At 35.8% G+C, this 19,498-nt stretch overlaps 1 protein-coding gene across 7 annotated transcripts in view; it reads left to right on the plus strand.

Moving 5' to 3' along the window:
* Positions 1 to 19,498, plus strand: part of DPF3 (double PHD fingers 3) — a 406,354-nt gene that overhangs the window by 351,215 nt on the left and 35,641 nt on the right. For 2 of the 7 annotated variants that reach the window (XR_007950649.1, XR_007950651.1), the window contains one exon: positions 3,383 to 5,049. The exons of the other annotated variants lie outside the window; for them this stretch is intronic. The gene's annotated coding sequence lies outside the window, so the exon portion shown is untranslated. Of the gene's footprint in view, positions 1 to 3,382; positions 5,050 to 19,498 lie in introns of those variants that run through there. 7 annotated transcript variants of the gene reach the window in all.

The following is a 19,498-nucleotide window of genomic DNA, read 5'->3' on the forward strand; positions in this document are numbered from 1 at the left end:
TTCCACAGTTAATGGAGGTGGTAGCAAATTCATGGCAAAATCTGTGATTCAAGAAACTGCTATATCTTAATACTCAAAGGGAAAGACAAATGCAAGACATCATGGATAATTAAAATTCAGAGTTGTTTGCTCCAAGGGCTGATTCCATGTTTTGCAATCAGTAGATGCTCATTAAGTGACATTGATCAAATTTAGTAATGAAGACATCATTGAAAAAACTTCTAACTCAAGAATAGTATTTAAGTATGAAAAGAAGATTATTAATTTCTAATTATATTATATGAAAGGAAAAATATCCTGGGTAGAAAGGAGTCATATGCTGGGTACTGTTCCAGATAGTTGTAGTCAAAAGCAGGTAGAAGATACTGAAAAGACAAATCAAAAGGAAACAAAAGAAGTAAGTCAGCAGAAGGCGACAGGAAGAAAGAATAGAGATTTTAGAAATGGGAGAGGAAGGTTAGAATTAGTGCTAAGAAGCGGGGAAAGCCAAGCTTCCTTGCAATAGTAGTAATGGGACATGAATGTGGCAACAACACACTAAATAGCCTACAGATAAAATAGCAGGAGGGAATTAGGAGGAAAATTTTGGCAAGAAATAAGGAATAGCTGAATATTAGGTCAATAACTTGGGATAGAGGAGGGGGAAGTTCAGAGAAGAAAAAAGGGAGACTGAAGATGGCATTCTAGGGGAAGTAAAATGGTCAGGAATGGTCAAGTACGTTTGGGAAAATATGAGTACATCAATAAAGAGCGTTTCAAGAAATTGGCAAGAGGAGTATGGTGCAAAGTGAAAGGAAATAAAAGATAGAATTCCTATGGCTCAGATGGGGGAGGAAGCATCTGAAAAATCAGAGAGGAGGAACTAGTAAGAGCTTTGAGAACTTCATTTGCCAGGAAGAAGTCTATAGCAATTTTTTTCTGCTATCATTTTTAAAAAAATTGAAATAAAGGAGCAAGAGCCAAAGAAAGAAATAAAAAAAGAAATAAATGGAAGAAGATGAGGTTTCCCATCTCTTCCCTTCTCCTCCCCTGGAAGAAGGCAATAAAGAGAGAATAAAAAGGTGGCAGGAGAATTAGAAAGCAAAGTAATGGCGAATGAATGGATGAATGAATGGTTCTCAAACTTTCTGGTCTCAGAACCCCTTTATATTCTTAAAATTATTGAGGACTCTCTTTCTCCAAGAGCATTTGTTTATGTGGGTTACATTTATTGATATTTACCATATTAAAAAATATTTCACATGACTTCACACATATAATTGATCTATTGCTTGCCATTTCCATGGTTGGGGAATTGTGGACAAAGGGAGAGAATTGGGAACTCAAAATAAAAAAGAATGTTAAAATAAAGAAAATATTTATCATATTAGAAATAATTAAAATGTCATCATATTGATTACATTGACCGTGAAGCTTTCTGAAAGAGTCTCAGAGACTTTGAGGGATTCCCAGACTACACTTTGAGAACCATTGGAGTAGATTGAAGGGAAAGAGCAAAGGAAACACCCAGTGTAGAATTTGGTCAGTTCTTTCATTTATTCAGCAAATATTCATTAAGTATTGACTATAAACAGGACCCTGATCACTACTAGTTGGCTGAGATGGATGCAAAATTTAGACAAAATACAGGTGTTTCCCACATGGAGTTTATAGTTTAGTAAGAGAATGAAACATAAATCAGATCGCCATTCTATGTAATATTTAAAGAAGCATGGAGTAGTGGTTAAAAACCAAGCATGAAAGCTAAAAGGACCTGTATTAAGTCTTGCTTTGCACAAATACTGAGAAGGTGCCATCTGCAATTGACAGTTTTTTCTTCACAGATCCAGTCCCGATAGTATGATCAGAGTATTTTAGAGTTATAAAGCAAAGTGCTACATGAGGTTGAAGGGGAGGTCTTTTTTAACTGACAGGATGGTGTGAAGGCAGATCAGGGAATGCTATATGAAGAAAGTCATATTTAAGTTGGGCTCTAAAGGATAGCTACATGATAGGTAGATGTTGAATATTGATTCAATGGTAGGGAAAAAGTATGCCAGGGCTTGTGAAAAGGTAGAAGCATTTATTAAGCACTTTATGAGATGGAGATTTTTGTTTATACCATCAAAAATATAGAAAGGTCTTAGTGATAGAAATGGAGGAGAGAGATGAAAAAATCTTGTGCTTGGAAGGACTCTATGAAAGAAGAAAGTTTGTTGGGAGAGAGTTTTATTTGCTTGTGAACTTTTTTTCCTTGCTGGTTTTGCCTTTTTTTTTCCATTTGGGCCATATCCACCACTTGTGTCTCTAATGGAGCTTGAAATGAACTTGGCTGTCTGTGGGGAGTGTGTGCAGCATACTCTCCATCTCTACTGCTCTTTTTGAAATTGGAGAGTACCTGTCAGGCTATTCATAGCTCCCAATCGGTCCCCAATCATTAAAGAGTCACCACCAAGTAGGTTAGAATCAGTGTTTCTTTATTTCTCATTTTTGACCCTGTTCTCAGCACTGAAATAACTGAGTAAACTTTATTTCAACTAGAACAAAAATTCCACAATTCTCTGGTGTGTTCCAGAGCTGAAGGATGGGTACCTCCTATCTTCTCCAAGCAATCAATTGGGTCTAAGACTGATTCTTTGGATCAATGGGGCCCACTGGTAACTGAAACAGACCTTTTGAGTTAGTCCTGGATCTGAGGGGATATGCCGGGACTGATGGCCCAATCCCAGTAAATACAGCAATGGGACCATGAGGCAAGGTTGCTCCATCATGTTTTATCAAGGTGGCAGGTATCTCAACACTGGACATTAGTCTCTTCCCTTCTACCCCTGCCCCAGCCTTATATAAAATTAAATATATATGGGGAACTTGACAGTATGTATAATATAAGATCATTCATTTCCAACAAAGCAACAGGTAGATGGGTTGAATTATCAGAACACTTTTCAGGCTTTCTAAATAGGGAAAAAAAAGACTTTATGAGAAAGTCACCATGGAGTTATCTATATACTCTTTTCCCCTTATAAAAATCCTGTTCAGTTTCTGAGTTAAAAAAAAAAAAGGTTTTGCCGAACACCTAGTTCTGTCTGCTGCTCCTCCAAAGAACTGAAAGTCCAGCTGTGTTCTTTCTGCTTCCTGTGTCACATTACCCAGGAGCAATTGAGTTGCCCTTATTTCAACTGATTTTCCCACTGTTCACTTTCAAGGGAGAAAAAGCAGCTTGGTTTTCATTCTCAGAGCCCCATTAAATTTGTAATTGGTTGGTTATTTTTCTTTTTTTTGTTGTTGTTCTTTTCTTTTTCAAAAGTCTTATTTATTCTTTAATTTTCTGATTTTGAATTTTTAGAGAGCTGTTCTGTGGTGGTGTTTTTTGTTTTATCTTTCATTGCCTTTCCCTCTGCAGTCGACTCTCTGTGCTCTGGGGACTCCGACATCCTTCAAGCAAGCCATTTCTGAAGAAGGTGAAAAGAAGCCAGGATGATTTGAACCTCCTTCTTCTCCTCCTCATTCTTCTTCTTCTTCTCCTCCTCCTCTTCCTCTTCCCTTTGCCTGGCCCCTTCCCATGCCTGTGTTTCAACTAACACAGGAACCTGGACCATGGAAAACCCTCCTGCTCTGCTCAGAGAATTCTTGGAAAGGGCCTAAGCTTGTGCAATAAGAAGAATTTTTTTTTAACCTTTGATTTTGGTTCCTTTAAGTGTCTGTGAAAAAGTACCCAGGTCAGACTGGAATTGCTCTACAATAGAAGTAACTGAATACAAACTGAAAAAAAAGTTAACTATTTTATTTATTTCAATATTTAAAAGGAAAAAAAAGTGCTGACCTTGCACAGTATTTTTGTTTAAAGTACATTGTACTTCAAAAGATAAAAGCAGGTTTGTGAAGAAGTGAAATCAAAAAAGCACTTAATGTAAAATAAAGACAATATTAACGTTAAGAAAGAAACCACGTTTTTATTACGAAAATAAAGATCAACTCTGCTCCCTCATGCTTTTAAGGAAGCCATTCATGTATGTGCTCTAGGTATTTTTATTTCTGCAAGTTGGATATGGTGGTAAGTGAGGAGTGTTTTTTTCTCTTATTTTTATTCCCTCAAAGTCACTTGAATCAATATTGACTATGTACTAAAAAAAAAAAACCCAAAACAAAACAAATCCCCCAAATTTGACTGAAGTGAATTAGCCATGGGATGATCAACAAGCCCTGCCCCCAAACAAGCCCCATTTTGTGCGAAAACAAAGAAGCAAGCTGGCACCCAGCTGTGGATTTTCATGGGGCTTTAACACAATTGCATCCAAGAAATGAAAAATCTCTATCCATTCTAGTAGTTATGATACTTTAAAAAATTCAGAAATAAAACTAAAGATCATTTGAAATTAGAGCACCATTCTATTTTTTTTTTTAAATTCAGAAATAAAACTAAGGATCATCAGAAATTGAAGCATTACTGGTTTCCCACATTTTGGGGGTGGTAATCTTTCATGTCTCTGTAGAAATGCTTAGCAAAGATCTCATGGTGCAGAGCTGGCCTGAAGCACCTGTAGTGCAAATGGAAGGTCGGGTTCAGCAAGAACAAAGAAAGGTCTGAGTAACCAAAATGCCAAATTCAGGTTCCTGTTGGGGGCAGAGAGTGCAAGGCTAGAGTGCTAATAGTTATTATAATAATATGATTAAAATATTATGATGATTTTATAATAACTATTAATAACATTATTATTATAAGATATAAACTATTATAATAACAGAAGAAAAACAACAATAATAACAATGAAAGCTAGCATCTGTGTAGTGCTTTAAGGTTTGCAAAGTGCTATACATATGTTATTTCATTTGATTTGAATACTTTGTCATGTGGTCCTGCCAATGGAGTTAAAAAATAATAATCATTTGAGTAATATTTTAATATTGTGCAAATGGCCTTATGAATGGATCTGGACTGAAGTGTCTGGATTACTAGGTTTACCCCAGTTTGATTACAAGCATGGCCTCTTTACACTTCTGTGCTATTGAATGTCCTTCCCTTGTAATAATAGGAATGGCAATAAACATACAATTTGTTTGACACTGGAATACTTGTAAATAGGTGCTTGATTCATAGTGTTACTATAAATGGTTTAGTGTATGAAACAGTCTCACCCACTTTTAAAAAAGGAAGGATGGTAGCATATTCCCCGTTGTTGTTTAAATTGCAAGCTACAAAAACTCCCTACCACTACTCCATCATCTCCACACCCAGCCTAGCAAGAGATCAGCCAGGGTGACTTCTTATCATCCTAAAGCAAAATAAAACAAAAACAAAATGAAAAACAATATTGAGCTGCTTCCCTATCCCCACCCCCAGAAGGTTCAGTTTAGTTTGACAGCCAAGTCCCCAAACGTTAAGAATTAGAATTGTGATTAAACTTTGCAGAAATACAGGGTCTGCCTCCCACTTTTGTAAACCTCTCTTAAATAAAATTTATTTCCAACACCCTCACATCTCCATAAATAATGTTCTAGCCATTCTGTTCTGTAATTGTGGCTGGACTTTTCATGGAGTTTTTCAATATTGCTGATTTGGGATGTTGTCAAGGTTCATGCATGTGTGTTACTTGTCTCGATAAGAAGCCATGATGGAGGTGGATTTTGCTCAGAAGGTGTCATGCAAAGCAGACAGAAGGCCAGGGTTGATGTCCACATCGCCATCATGATGCCAGTCATGTCACTCATAAAACCAACATCATCATCTCCATCTCCATGATCAACAAGGATTCATTAAGGGCCTCCACTGTGTGTGCTACCTAACTGTGCTTGATGTAGCAGAGCATTGTGTCAGGGTCTAACTGCAGTGGGGGCTTGTGGTGTACCTGGGATGCTTGACGTTACTTATCCCATTTGGAGGGGGTATTTAAGTGAGCCCATTGACAGTTGGGGCTGGTGGAGTTGGAGGAGCGACAGTGTTTCCTGAAAAGTCATCTCCTTGTTGCCCAGGTGTGGGCCACTTTAATGTCAGCACTGCTGATGCTTTCTTTCTCAGTTGCTTTGAGTTTCTTCAGCTTAAAAATATGGGAATAACAGCTGTCACAAAGCTGCTCCTCGTGCGGCTGGGAAAATTTGAAATACTGGATTTGGTTGAAATATCACACTCAAATGGGGGATGCATGTGTCCCTAAGGAATAAGTAATAACAACCATCATTGATATTTATGTAGCGCTTTCGTCATTAAATTAATGAGCATTTATTAAGTGCTTACTGTGTGCCAGGCAAAGCTCTGGAGATATAAAGATAAAAACGCAGTCCTTGCCGTCAAAGAGTTTACATTCTGGTGGTGAAGATAACATGTAAATAATCATGTATACACAAAATCCATACAGGATTTTGAGAAGGGAATCCCAGAGAAGAAGTAAGTTTTGCATAACACTTTAATATGTTACCAGATTTGAGCTTTGCCACAATGCTGTGAAGTGCGTAATACAGGTATATTATACCCATTTTACAGATAAGGAACCCAAAGCTCAGAGCAATTAAGGGACTTGCCCCTGATTAATAAGAATAGTAAATGGAATTTATATAATGTTCTGTGGCTTGAAATGTGTTTTATATACATTATGCCATCTGATTTTTACAACAACCCTATGAGGTAAGTGTTACATATATCATTTCCATTTTGCAGATGAGAACATAGTGAATTTGCGATATAACCAGGTTTCCTAAATAACAGAAATAGGATTCAAATATAGGCTATCATTCGGCCTGTTGTGCCATTATACCTCTTACAGGATGTCTCTGAGATCTTAGCTTTTTACACTTCAGGAAGGTAGTTTTGTTTGTTTCTTATGGGCAAATACTTTTCTACTGAAGGGGGATTTTACTTGTCCTTGCCCAGGGACCAATCCTTGTTGCTTACAAAATGCTCAAGTTCCTGATGAGCAGACAAAGAGCTGTGTTTAATTGTAAGTACTATTTAAAGAAAAACCAGGAGGACTAAATAATAATAGCTAATGACTAGCATTTATTTAGCTTCTTAGGATTTGCAAAGTGCATTTTAATCATCTCATTTTTTCCCCTCAACAACTCTAGGAGATAGGTACTATTATCAACCCATCTTAATAATCATCATAATACTAACATTTATATAGCATTTGCTATGTGATGGGCACTATACTAAACACTTTATAATTATTTCATTTCATCCTCGCAACAATCCTATCAGTGGTATTATCATCCCCATTCTATGGATGAGGAAACTGAGGCAGCTAATTACTATTAGTTAAGTGATTTTCCCAATCAGACAATAAACATCTGTTAAGTGCTTACTGTGTGCCAGACATTGTACTAAGTGCTAGATACACAAAAGGAAAAGACATCCAAGTTTTCAAGGAGCTCACACCCTAATGAAGGAGATAATATGCAAACAACTATATTTAATCAAGAAATATATAGGAGAAATTGGAGGTAATCAGTAGAGGGAAGCTACTAGCATTAAGGGGGATTGGAAAGGCTTCCTGTAGAAAGTGGGATTTTATCTGGGATTTGAAGAACGACAGGAGGTAGAAATGAGGAGAGAGAACATTATAGGCCTGGGGGACAGCCACTTGTCTTGTTGGACGAACAGCAGAGATCACACAACTTTTAAGTGTCAGAGGCTGGATCTGAACTCAGATCTCCCTACCTCCTGGTCCCAGGCTCTACCGACTATACTCTGTCTAGCTGTCTCCAATTGTCAATAAAACCTTAGAGATTATACTTTAAGAACTTTTGAAATATGTTTGGCTGAAGGTCTATGTAATGTATTCAATCATACCTGACGTCATGACCCTGTTTGGAGTTTTCTTGGAAAAGATAATGGAATGGTTTGCCATTCAACCCTCCAGCTAGTTTTACAGATGAGAAAATGGGTTAAGTGACTTACCTAGGGTCACACAACTAGGAAGTGTCTGAGGCAAGATTTGAACTAACATTTGAAGAGTCTTCCTAACTGTAGATACAGTGCTCCATCCACTGAGCTACCCAGCTGCCTTGAGCCTGGGGCCGCTCATTCTGATGGAGAGAAAAGCTATAGATTCGGACATGGGAATGACAGAGATTGAATCACTTTCTTTACCCAATTAGAGCTGTTAGTGTGTTAAATATTATATCAAAGATGGTTTCTCAAGCACCTAAAATTCATCTAACAGAAGTCCTTAAGGCTGAAATATCATCTTCTTATCATCCAAAGCAAGACTATAGATTTAATCATACCGACCTTTAGATAAAAATTCTCCTTTTATTGATAAAGAAACAATAGTTTCAGAGAGTTTAAGGCTCAATGATACAGGTAGTAAAAAAAAAAAAACAGATTTGGGGTTTGATCTGAGGTCTTAATTCCAAGGCAAGTGTGCTTCCCACAGACCATACGGCTTCTGATTTAGGATTACAGTAATCTGATTGTACCCTGTTCTCTAAATGCACTGATCATCACTAGGTAGATCATTAATTCAATATTGTTTAGGATTATTAGCTAATGAGGCAGCTAGGTGGCGCCACAGTGCACAGACCACTGGGTCTGGAGTTAGGAATATGTTTAAATTTGACCTAAAACAATCACTAGCTGTGTGACTCTGGTTAAGTCATGTAACCTTGTTTGCCTCAGTTTCCTCATCTGTAAAATGAGCTGGGAAATGAAATGGCAAAGTACTCCAGTATCTCTGCCAAGAAAACCCCAGACAAGGTCATGAAGAATCATACATATCAGCAAAAAGTAAAACAAATACCCCACAGTCTAAAGTTTCAACAAAAAATAATCCCCTAGGGTATCTTTCTTTTGTTATTGAAGGAAAAGAAGAGAAAAATTTCCCTTTGAAATTCTGAGAGGCCTCCAGTCTTTTGTCTGTCTGGGTTTCCCCTCTTTCTGGTCACTGTGTAGACATTTTCCAATAGTTTGCCTTGATTAATCTCCTTTCTATCATGTTCCCTCCCTTACCCCTTTCCCCCCAACACTTTTCTTTCTTTTAGGCTTTCAGAATGTTTTGTAGAAGCAAAGCTAATTAGAGATTTTACATATGCATTTTTAAAAAAGATCCTCAGGTTCAGAACTTATACTCAAAATATTCCATGGTTTTTTGATCTGGAATGATGATCATAAAGCCAAACACTTGTACTCTGATTACAAGAAAAAATATACCTTCAAATGTATTACTTTTCATAATATGTATTTTTAATAATAGCTTTTTATTTTCAAAATACATATAAAGATAATTTTCAACATTCATTCTTCTAAAACCTGTGTTTCAAATTTTTCTTCTTCTCTTCCTCCCCTAGACAGCAAGTAATCCAAAATATGTTAAACATATAAGTTCTTCTATATATATTTCTACATTTATCATGCTGAATAAGAAAAATCAGATTAAAAAAGGAAAAAAATGAGAAAGAAAAAAAAGCAAACAAAGAACAACAAAAAAGATGAAAATATTATGTTGTGATCCACATTCAATCTCTACAATCTTGATGCAGATGGCTCTCTCCATCACAAGTCTATTGGAAATGGCCTTAATCACCTCATAGTTGAAAAGAGCCAGGAATCCATCGGAATTGATCATCAAATAATCTTGTTGCTATGTGCAGTGTTCTGTTGGTTCTACTCACTTCACTTAGCTTCAGTTCATGTAAGTCTCTCCAGACCTTTCTGAAATCATCCTGCTGGTCATTTCTTATAGAACAATAATATTCCATAACACTCATATACCACAATTTATTCAATCATTCCCCAACTGATGGGCATCCATTCAGTTTCCAGTTCCTTGCCACTACAAAAAGGGTTGCTACCATAAGATGTATTAATAGAATCATAATATCAGTCTTGGAAGGACTCTCAATGGCAAATGTTGTGTAACCTCTACCTAAACCATAATGCCTTATATAATAGAAAGGATTCATCTAGACTTTTGATTGAAAACATCCAATGAGAGAGAACCTATTACCTTTTGAAGCAGACCATTTCACTTTCCAATACATTTTCCTTACATCAAAAGATTTTTCTCATCAAGCCCAATTTTGCTTCTTTATAACTCTCATCAGTTATTACTGGTTTTATCCTCTGGGCCCAAACAGAAAAGTCTACACATTTCCATCTGCCAGCCTTTCAAATACTCAAAGCTAACTATGATATACCCTTTAAGTCTTCCCTTCAACAGTTCCTTCAATGAATCTTTCAATGGGATGGATCCAAAATGTTTCACCATTTAGCAATGTCTTTCATAAAATGGGGCACTCAGAATGGATGTGTGTTTTGAGCAGAGTAGACCTCTCTAGTCCTGGATACCTGCCAAGTATTAAGGTGACCTAAGATTTTTGCTAGTATGTTTGGTTACCAGATCATACTTCTGACTCACTTTAAATTTGTTAGCCACTAAAATTTCACTCTTCCCTACCCCAATGATTTTTTGTATATCCTCTTCATTTCATGACTTGTGAGGTTGATTTTTACTCAAATAGAAAATTTTATAAGACATTTATTTTTCTTAAATATCATCTTATTAGATTATCTTGATTGCCTCCCTGAGAAAAGAAGCTTCTAGCATTTGCTACAGAGTTCCAACAGTAAATCCAACCAAGTGAGGAGCAGTAAAATCAGAAGAATTCTCCAGTTCTCTCTTCTTGTGACAGCATTAGCTGAGTAAGGAAAGATTTTTCCAGTGATGACTCATGCTACTTTGCTTTGTATCTACATTCTATATTTTCTCTTTTGAGCACCAAATATTACAAGGACCAAACGTCCCTAATTGAATTAAGTAGTTGGTGGGCATGACAAAATTCTGATAACTTCCTAGAATGATCTGAGGTTTCATTTTCTGAGTATTTCAAGGAACTCTAGGTTAGTTTAAGTACTACTGAGCTATCCTGTATCCCTGGACTACTGAGGGCAGAGAGAACTAATAAATAAGATAGGAGCCACTAAAATATAAATAATAAATAAGTTAAATGATGGTTTCCCCTCTCTTTAAAAAAAGGCGTTTGCTAACACTCATGACTTCTCTCAATACTTTGCTCATCTACTTGTACCTGAAGATTGAGAATGATCACATTTTAAGACCTGTGTTCCATGCCTTAGTATCTTAGGTCCACATCTTAAATGACAAAATCACAAACTTTCATAATCAATTGTTCATATTTACATAATACATTAATGGTTGCAAAACATTTTACATATAATATTTGAATTTAACCTCACAATACTCCTGTGAGTAGGGGATATTATCTTATGAGTAAGAAACTGAACGCTGAGATGTCACTATCACATCAAACAGTGTCTGGGGGAACTCAAACTCAGGTCTTTCTTGACCCCAAATCTATTTATTATTTCCATATTGCCTCTCAAAAAGAGTATCCTTACTATGACGCTGAAGCCAAAATAAGCTATTGGAATAAGTTATCTGCCAAATCTCTCTGTGAACTAGTTTTCCTCACCTGTAAATATAATGTTGACCATGAAAATACACTTCACTTAGCTGGTCCATTAACTACACAATTTCCCCATTAGGGGATCTGGAAAAATCCTGCTGACTATCTATTAAATGCAAACACATGCTTCCTTTACTATTAATCACTCTCAGAGCTCAGCTGTAGGAGAGAATTATTGTCCTTAATGCCAGTAGCTTTTGCAGCTGGTACTTTTGGATTCCTTTGCACATCTTTAAGAAGTATGCAGAAAACAAACATGGTAGATCCTGAAAAAACATTACTCCATCTCTGGTAGAACACCTGGAGGCATATGGGCCTACAGTTCAAGAGAGGGGATGATATTATTGCAAAATACTCTGTGGGAGGTGAAGAAATAGTCTCTCAATGGATGTAAGCCTTCCATAGGCATATGTACATAGATCCTATTGAAGGCTCTCTTCAATATTTATGATATCTAGGGAAATCAGACTGGGTGATATGGAAGAGTCAGAATCTGACCACTGTCAACCAGTACTATTATATGACCCTATGGATCATTCCCATCAGTGACTATATCTTTTAAGGATATAGGACATTGCCAATATGGTAATGGACAACTAGTGATCCTGACATGAATCATTATGCCCAGGAAAACTGTAATTTCTGCACATGAGTGTGTAACTTGTATTAAAATTGATAAGTCCTTCTCTTAAATTTTTAGAAAATACTTTGAAGTCCCTTAGCACATTCCTTGTGTGTCTTTTGCCAATGATCTTGAAGTTTCTTGAAACTGCTTGTCATTTAGATTGAAGAGTTAGGTATCTGGGGATACATATTTCCCAGAACCTAAAGGATGCTAAGTGTTCTGCTAATTGTAGGATGAACTCACTTGGATATTTTGAAGATGTCTACTGGTCTTGGATAAACAATGATATTTCTTAATTCAAGAACCTGAATATTTATGTAGCAGATTCATTCACCTAAGCCTTCTTCTCTGAATACACCTTTATTCCTTACCTCTGTGCTCAAACACTCCGAATGAAGCAGAATGATTAGTCATGAGCAGCCATGACTCAAAACAAAAAGTTATTTATTTCTGGGAACAGTGCTACTGAAAGATAGACAGATTTGTTTCCTGGAATGAGTTTCTAGGAACCAAAAGAGATTTGGAGTCATAAAAGAGAAAGCCAAGTGATTCCCTTGTCCCCTTTAAATGTGTTTCCTGAGGCCCTCTGCTGAGTCCCAGGGGACGAATATTTTCTCATCCATTTGGCAGCTGTTCTTTCAAAAAGACATTTTGGCCTTGTGCAATCATTTGGCTTCAACTTTCCTCACTAACCTTTAATTCTGCTGTCGTATAATTAGCAGGACAAACAAACATTTCTGTTCTGTATTAGAATGGCCCAAAGGTAACCAACTCTCTCCAGATGTTAGCTGATTGGATATTAGCAGCTGCTTCTTTCCATGGAGAGGAGACCACTTGTGATAGTAGGATGTAATTTGCATTTTAGAAACAGGTCTGCTCCCTAGGATGAGAGCCCATTCACATGATCAGGCTGTAAGTAACTTAGCAACTGGGAGAATTTTGTCATGGGGTTCAGGGCAGGTGACTAAAAGGAACGACACTATGTTATTAAGAACTGAAGATATTCTCTTATCTGAAAGACTCCTGGTCCTGTACTCGACTATAGAAATCTTTTGTCCTTTCCATAAAGTGCATCTCATGTTTCTTGCTTAACAGTATACTTTGCAGAGAAGCCAAGGCCAGATTTCAAAGCTACAAGGATTTTCTGGTAGTACATTTAATCTCTGTACCTGTGGGATGAGTAGTTGGCTTTCTCCCTCTATAATTTAGAGCTTGAAGGTGATTACACTGCTAGCTTTGGTGAAGAAGAAGGGGAAAGAAGGGCATGTTTGTCATTTATCAAGGATCAGACTGATGTTCCTGATGAAAACATTTTATGTTTGCAAGGTAAAATGCCAAGGGTGAGCCCAAGGACAAGTGAAGTCAAATGCATTCAAGATTGCTGGAAATATTTCTGAGTCCACACTATTCCTTCCTTCCATCTGCCAAATCCTGTGCTTGGTGCTGAATTGAACATGTTACTTCTTAGGGCTTCAGTTTCCTTATCTGTTAAAAAAAAAGGTTCATTCTAGAAGCTTTGGTCCAATTATCCTATTACGCAAAGTTTGCCATTTACCCCCAATTCCTAAACTCACGAATAAGATCACCAAAATACTATTAACACTTAATAATTGTGCTACCTATTTTCTTCTTTTTCTTGTTCATCTCAGTCCACATAAAACATGATATTCAGTGAGGGCTGAGGATGGTATAAACTCAAGATGCTTCATTTGTCCAACTTTGATATGATCATAAAATCATGGAGAATATCTCCTATGGTCCAAGTTAAAATGATTGTGGCATTTTGACTGCATGCTCTAAATGAGATCATAGAATTGCCTTGGTCTAACTTGGCAAAGATAGAGCTGAAGTTCAAGGTTGCTTCTCATTATAATGACTCATTGATTCCCTGAAATTGTTGATTAAGAGATGATGATAATGATAATGATGTTGATGTTGATGATGAGGATGATAGTAATCACTCAGGTTTGTTTAATGCATTGCTTTCAGAGAGCTCCAATATTTGTGGTAGCATAGAATAGTAATATTCAAAAAACAAAACCATTTTTTGAGATAGGCAGCTAGGTGATAGAGTGCTGGGCCTGGAGTTAAGAAAATCTAAATTCAAATCCAGATCAGAAACTTCCCAACTTTGGGTTTAAGCCACCTAACTTTTTTGCCTTAAACGTAAAGATAATACTATCATCCATTTCTTAGGGTTCTTTTGAGGATTATATGAGATAATATTTGGAAATGCTTAGCATAGTGTCTGATACATAGTTAAGTGCTAGAAAAATGCTACTTACTAATACTATTGCTGTTGCTACAGTTATTTTTGAATCATTTTTCAATTGCATCTGAGTCTTCTTGACCCCATTTGGGGTTTTCTTAGCAGTGATATTGGAGTAGTTTACCATTTCTTTTCCAACTCATTTTACAGATGAGGAAATTGAGGCAAATAGGGATAAGTGACTTGTCCAGGGTCATAAGAGCTAGTAAGTGGCTGAGACCAGATTTAAACTCAAGAAGATGAGTCTTCCTGATTCCAAGCCCAGTGCACTGAGCTACCCAACAACAACAACAATAACAATAACAATTACTACTACTACTTCTACTACTATTATTATTACTAGCATCACCACTACCACTACCACTACCACCACTACTACTACTGCTAATACTACTATTATCTTAGTATTGAAACTAATAGACTTAAGACATTTTGGTTCAATAGTCATCTTCTAATGGCCTACTGAGAAGAAAAATAGTTTCTCAGGGCTACCACAAATATGTCAAGCTTTCTTTTTTTGGGGGGGGTTCTCAAATTTTTTAATCTTAAGACCTTTTTTTTTCCTTTTTGCTTTTTTTATTTGAAAAAACAAACAGTAAAAAAAAAAAGAAAAACAGAAAAGAAATATAAAACAAAATAAAGCAAAACAAAAGAGAACATTGTCATGTGCCCAGAAGAATATCAGGGAGTATTCAAAATATGTAACAACAAATTACTAGATTAAGATAGCACATATATTAGTATATATAGAAATTATATTAATGAATGACTATTTTTCTTTACTTCCTTGTAATTTGTTCTTTGGTTCTTTGCTGTGCATCTTATTATTTTATTTTTCCTTCTCCCTCTTTTATCTCCCTCCACCACTCCTAAGCAAGATACATTTAAGAAGAGATATTTGTGTATACCTATGCAGACACACACACACACACATACATACACATATATACACATATTCACACAAACACCTCACATATACACACAGGTCTTTTCTATCCTTGCTGCCTTTTAATTAAATTCTGCTCCTTAACTTGCTTTGCTATTATTTAACCTGCCCCGACCCAAGGATTCCTTCCTTGTCTTTTTCTCTCACCATTTGCTTCCCCATCTGCCCATCCCTCCCCCCTTATTTCTTTATAGATTTTGGAAAGTGCTATACCCTTCATGGTATATATGTAATGTTGCCTATTGAACCCATCTGATGTGAATAGGTTTTCAGAACTATGAGCTTTTCTCCCTCTCTAATGACTCTGTGCCTATTCTTCCTCTGCACCTTATTTGTATAACATGATTGCTATTTTAACCTTAACTCTGCCAATCTTTCTTTTTGAGCTACTCTATTGTTGATGTGAATCTTACATACATACATGTACATATGAATATACATATATGAAATGTAAATAATTTGTCCATGTTTAAATAATTTGTCCATGTTAAGTTCCTTTAAATTGATTTTTCACAAGCTTATGTTTAGATATTTGTTGGACTACATTGTATAATGGTAGACTTGGTACCCAAGGAAGGCTCATTAACTCTTTCAGACCTTTGGATTTCCTTTAGTGAAGTGGTTTTGGAATTCCAAATTAGTCTTCACATCCCTTCTCTGGACTTCAGTTTCTTCTCTGGAAATTGAATATGTTGAACTAGATGACTTCTAAGGCTTCTTCTATGTTCCCTAGAAAAAGATTCTTAACCTGTGCTCCACAGATTTCAGGGGTCCATAAACTTGGATGGGAAAAATTACATTTTCATTTTAACTCACTTCTAATGATAAACTGGCATTTCTTTCAATTATGGAATAAAAAAAAATCACTATTCTGAAGAATTCATAGATTTCACTAAATTGCAAAGGAGTTTCATGACCCCTTAAAAGGTTTATAACTATACTGTAGAGATTCTTTGATAATAATCATGATTATGGCTGGTATGTTTAATGAGAGTTTCTTCTAGTACCTCCAGACCCCTATGAAAATCATACCATGACTTGAGGCTTTGGGACATGAAAGACAATTCAACTTAAAAAATTAGAAAGCCAGTTTTATTACACAATAGTACTTCGTGAGATTGATTTTTCTCTTCTGTGGTGGAGATTCATCAATAAAGAGGAGAGATAAGATTTAGGATGGTATAGTGAAAAGACCACTGGCTTTGGAGTAAAAAGCTCTGAGTTCAAATCTCTATATTGTCCTTTAACTTTGTTTTGTGACCTTGGATACATCACTTCCTTTCTGTAATTAGCAATTTTGTATCTTCCCAATAGACTATAAGGTCCTTTAGGGAGGAGCCTAGTCTTTCATTTTGTCTTTCAATCGCTATTGTTTACCATGGTATCTTGTTTATTGTAGGTGCTTAATCAGTGCTTGTTGGGTTGGGGAGGTATACTAGGAAACATGGGTTTCCTAAGGTAGAAAAAATGTTGATTTTTAAGGCATTTGAATAAAAAGTCCAATGAAAATGGAATTTTCCATCTCATTGTTAGAGATGTGACTTGCTTCTGTGACTTGCTTAAAAAAATCTCACATTTCTTTTCCTCCCAAATCCTCCTATAAGAATATAGATTTACAAGTGGAAAAGACTCCTCTAATTCAACCCTCTTATTTCATAGGTGAGTTTACTCAAGTCTAGGAAAGAAAGATTTGGTAAAGGTCACACAGATAATTAGGAAGAAAGCTAGAATTTGAATTTGGGTCCCTGAATCCAAATTCACATTTTTTCTTCTATATCTCTTATACTAATTTTTTTAGCCATCATCTAATTGGATAATCACAGAAGCTTTGTGAGAAGGCCAGGTAAGATTCAATTATCCTGATTTGACAAATGAGAAATTTGGGCTTGGATTGATTTGATCAAGTATATATAGCTAGTCATGGAACTAGGAATAGAAGCTAAATTTCCTGATTACTGATCCAGGGCTCCCACGGCATCATGCTATTTCTCTTGTTGCTTTCATTTCCTTTCCTCTGGCTTTTTACTGTATCATTCAATTGAAACTGTGCTCTCCAAAGTTTCCATGATTTCTTACTTGCCAAATCCAATGACTTTTTCTTAGTCTCATCCTTCTTGACCTTTCTACTATATTTAACATCTCTATATTTGACACTCTGCTATATTTGAAATTCATATCCTCTTGGAGTCTCTCCTTTCTCTGGATTTTCATGCTGCTCCTCTTTTTTGATTTACCTTCTACTTCTCTGCCCACTCAGTCTCTGAATCATCTTCCATGTCATGCTCCCTAACTGTGGTTGTATCCCAATGTCTATCTTTATCCTTATTTTCTTTTTTGTTTTTCTCATCAGTTCTCATGGATTTAATTATCAGCTCTACCTAGAAGACTCCCAGATCTATATCTATATAGCATTAATCTGTATTTTTAAAATATATAATATTTTTCCTCCAATTACATGTTACATAATTTGGAATTGAAAACTTAAAAAAAATACAAATATTGGATATTTGTGTTTTTTTTTTAAGTTTTGAGTTCCAAATTGTGTCCTTTCCCTCCCTGACATGGTAAGAAATCAGATATAGGTTATATATGTGCAATCGTATAAAACATTTCTATATTAGTTATTTTGTAAAAAAGACTCTAATAAAAGAAAAAAAGTGAAAAATAGCATGTTTCAGTCTGTATTCAAACAATATCAGTTCCTTCTCTAGAGGCAGATAGTATGCTTCATCATAGTCCTTTGGGATTATCTTGGATCATTGCTGAGAATACTTAAACTATTCACAATTTTTCAATGTATTGCTATTACTGTGTACAATGTTTTCCTGGTTCTGCTCATTTCACTTTGCTTCAGTTCTTGTAGGTCTTTTCAAGTTTTTCTGAAATCATCTTGTCTGTCATTTCTTATAGCAGAGTTTCTTACACTTTTTTTCCCTTTTTAGTGACCCTTTTTGCTCAAGAAATTTTAAACAACACCAAGTGCATGGGTATATAAAGTAAATATGCAAAATCAAACATTTTCTGTTAATAAAACATAATTTTGCAGCCCCCATATTCAGTTATGAGACCCAACATTGTGTTGTGATCCACAGTTTAAGAAGCTGGATGTTATAGCACAATAATATTTCCATCATAATCATATACCAAGTTAGCATTAGTCTTTATACTGAGCTCCAGTTCCATGTTTCAAACTTTTTGTTAGATATCTCAAACTGGTTGTACTATAGATATCTTAAACTCAGCATTTTTAAAACCAAATTCATTTAAAACAAAGTTAATTTTCCTTTCCTTTTCCTTTCTTTTCCTTTTTTATCCCTCTTTGAACTTAACTTAATTGTCCAGATTCACAAAATTAGTGTCATCCTCTGTTCTCATTCCTACTTCTTCCACATTTCCCACAGTAGTCAAATCTTGTCATTTCTATTTCAACATCTTTTGAATATATATTCTTTTCTTTACTCACTAGGTTATCACTTGAGTTTGGGTCCTTATCACCTTTCACCCAAACTATTACAAAAGGTTCTTAAATGATCTCCTTGCCTATGTTTCTCTGCCCTCCAATTCATCCCTCATATAGATTTTTCTAAAACACAGGTCTGACTATCCCCTACTTAATCAACTCCTATGACTTCCCTATAACCTACAGGATCAAATTCAAAAATTTCAGTTTGTTCTTTAAAGCCCTTTACAAACTAATTTCAATTTGCTTTTCCAGCCTTATTCCACATTTCTGCCTTTCATGTATACCACATCTAATCAAATTGAACCTCTTAGTGGTCCTCATTCACAATACTCCATTTTCCTATCTTTGTTCCTTAGTGCTGACTTTCCCCTGTGCCTGAAATACTTTTCCTCCTCATCTCCATACCTTAGATTCCTAGTTTTTTTCAAGGCTCACTCAAATGCCATTTTAAAAAATACAACCTTTCCCCATTACCCCCTAACTATTAATATGTTCCTTCCATTTATCATCTTTTTATCTTGTGAGAAAATAGAGTCCTAATCCTGGAGTCAGAAATATCTGAGTTCAAATCTGGCCTCAGATACTTATTAGTTGTGTGTCCTTGGACAAGAAATTTTATTTCTGTTTGCCTTAGTTTCTTCAACTGTAAAATAGGGATAATAACAGCACCTACCTTTCAGAATTGTTGTGAGAATAAAATTAAAGAATATATACATAAAATGTTTAGCCTTATGCCTGACACATAATAAGAGTTTAATAAATAACTTATTTTCCTTATATATGTATATACATGCATAT

The sequence above is a fragment of the Antechinus flavipes genome, chromosome 2 (assembly GCF_016432865.1).
Source record: "Antechinus flavipes isolate AdamAnt ecotype Samford, QLD, Australia chromosome 2, AdamAnt_v2, whole genome shotgun sequence".
Classification (NCBI taxonomy): domain Eukaryota; kingdom Metazoa; phylum Chordata; class Mammalia; order Dasyuromorphia; family Dasyuridae; genus Antechinus; species Antechinus flavipes.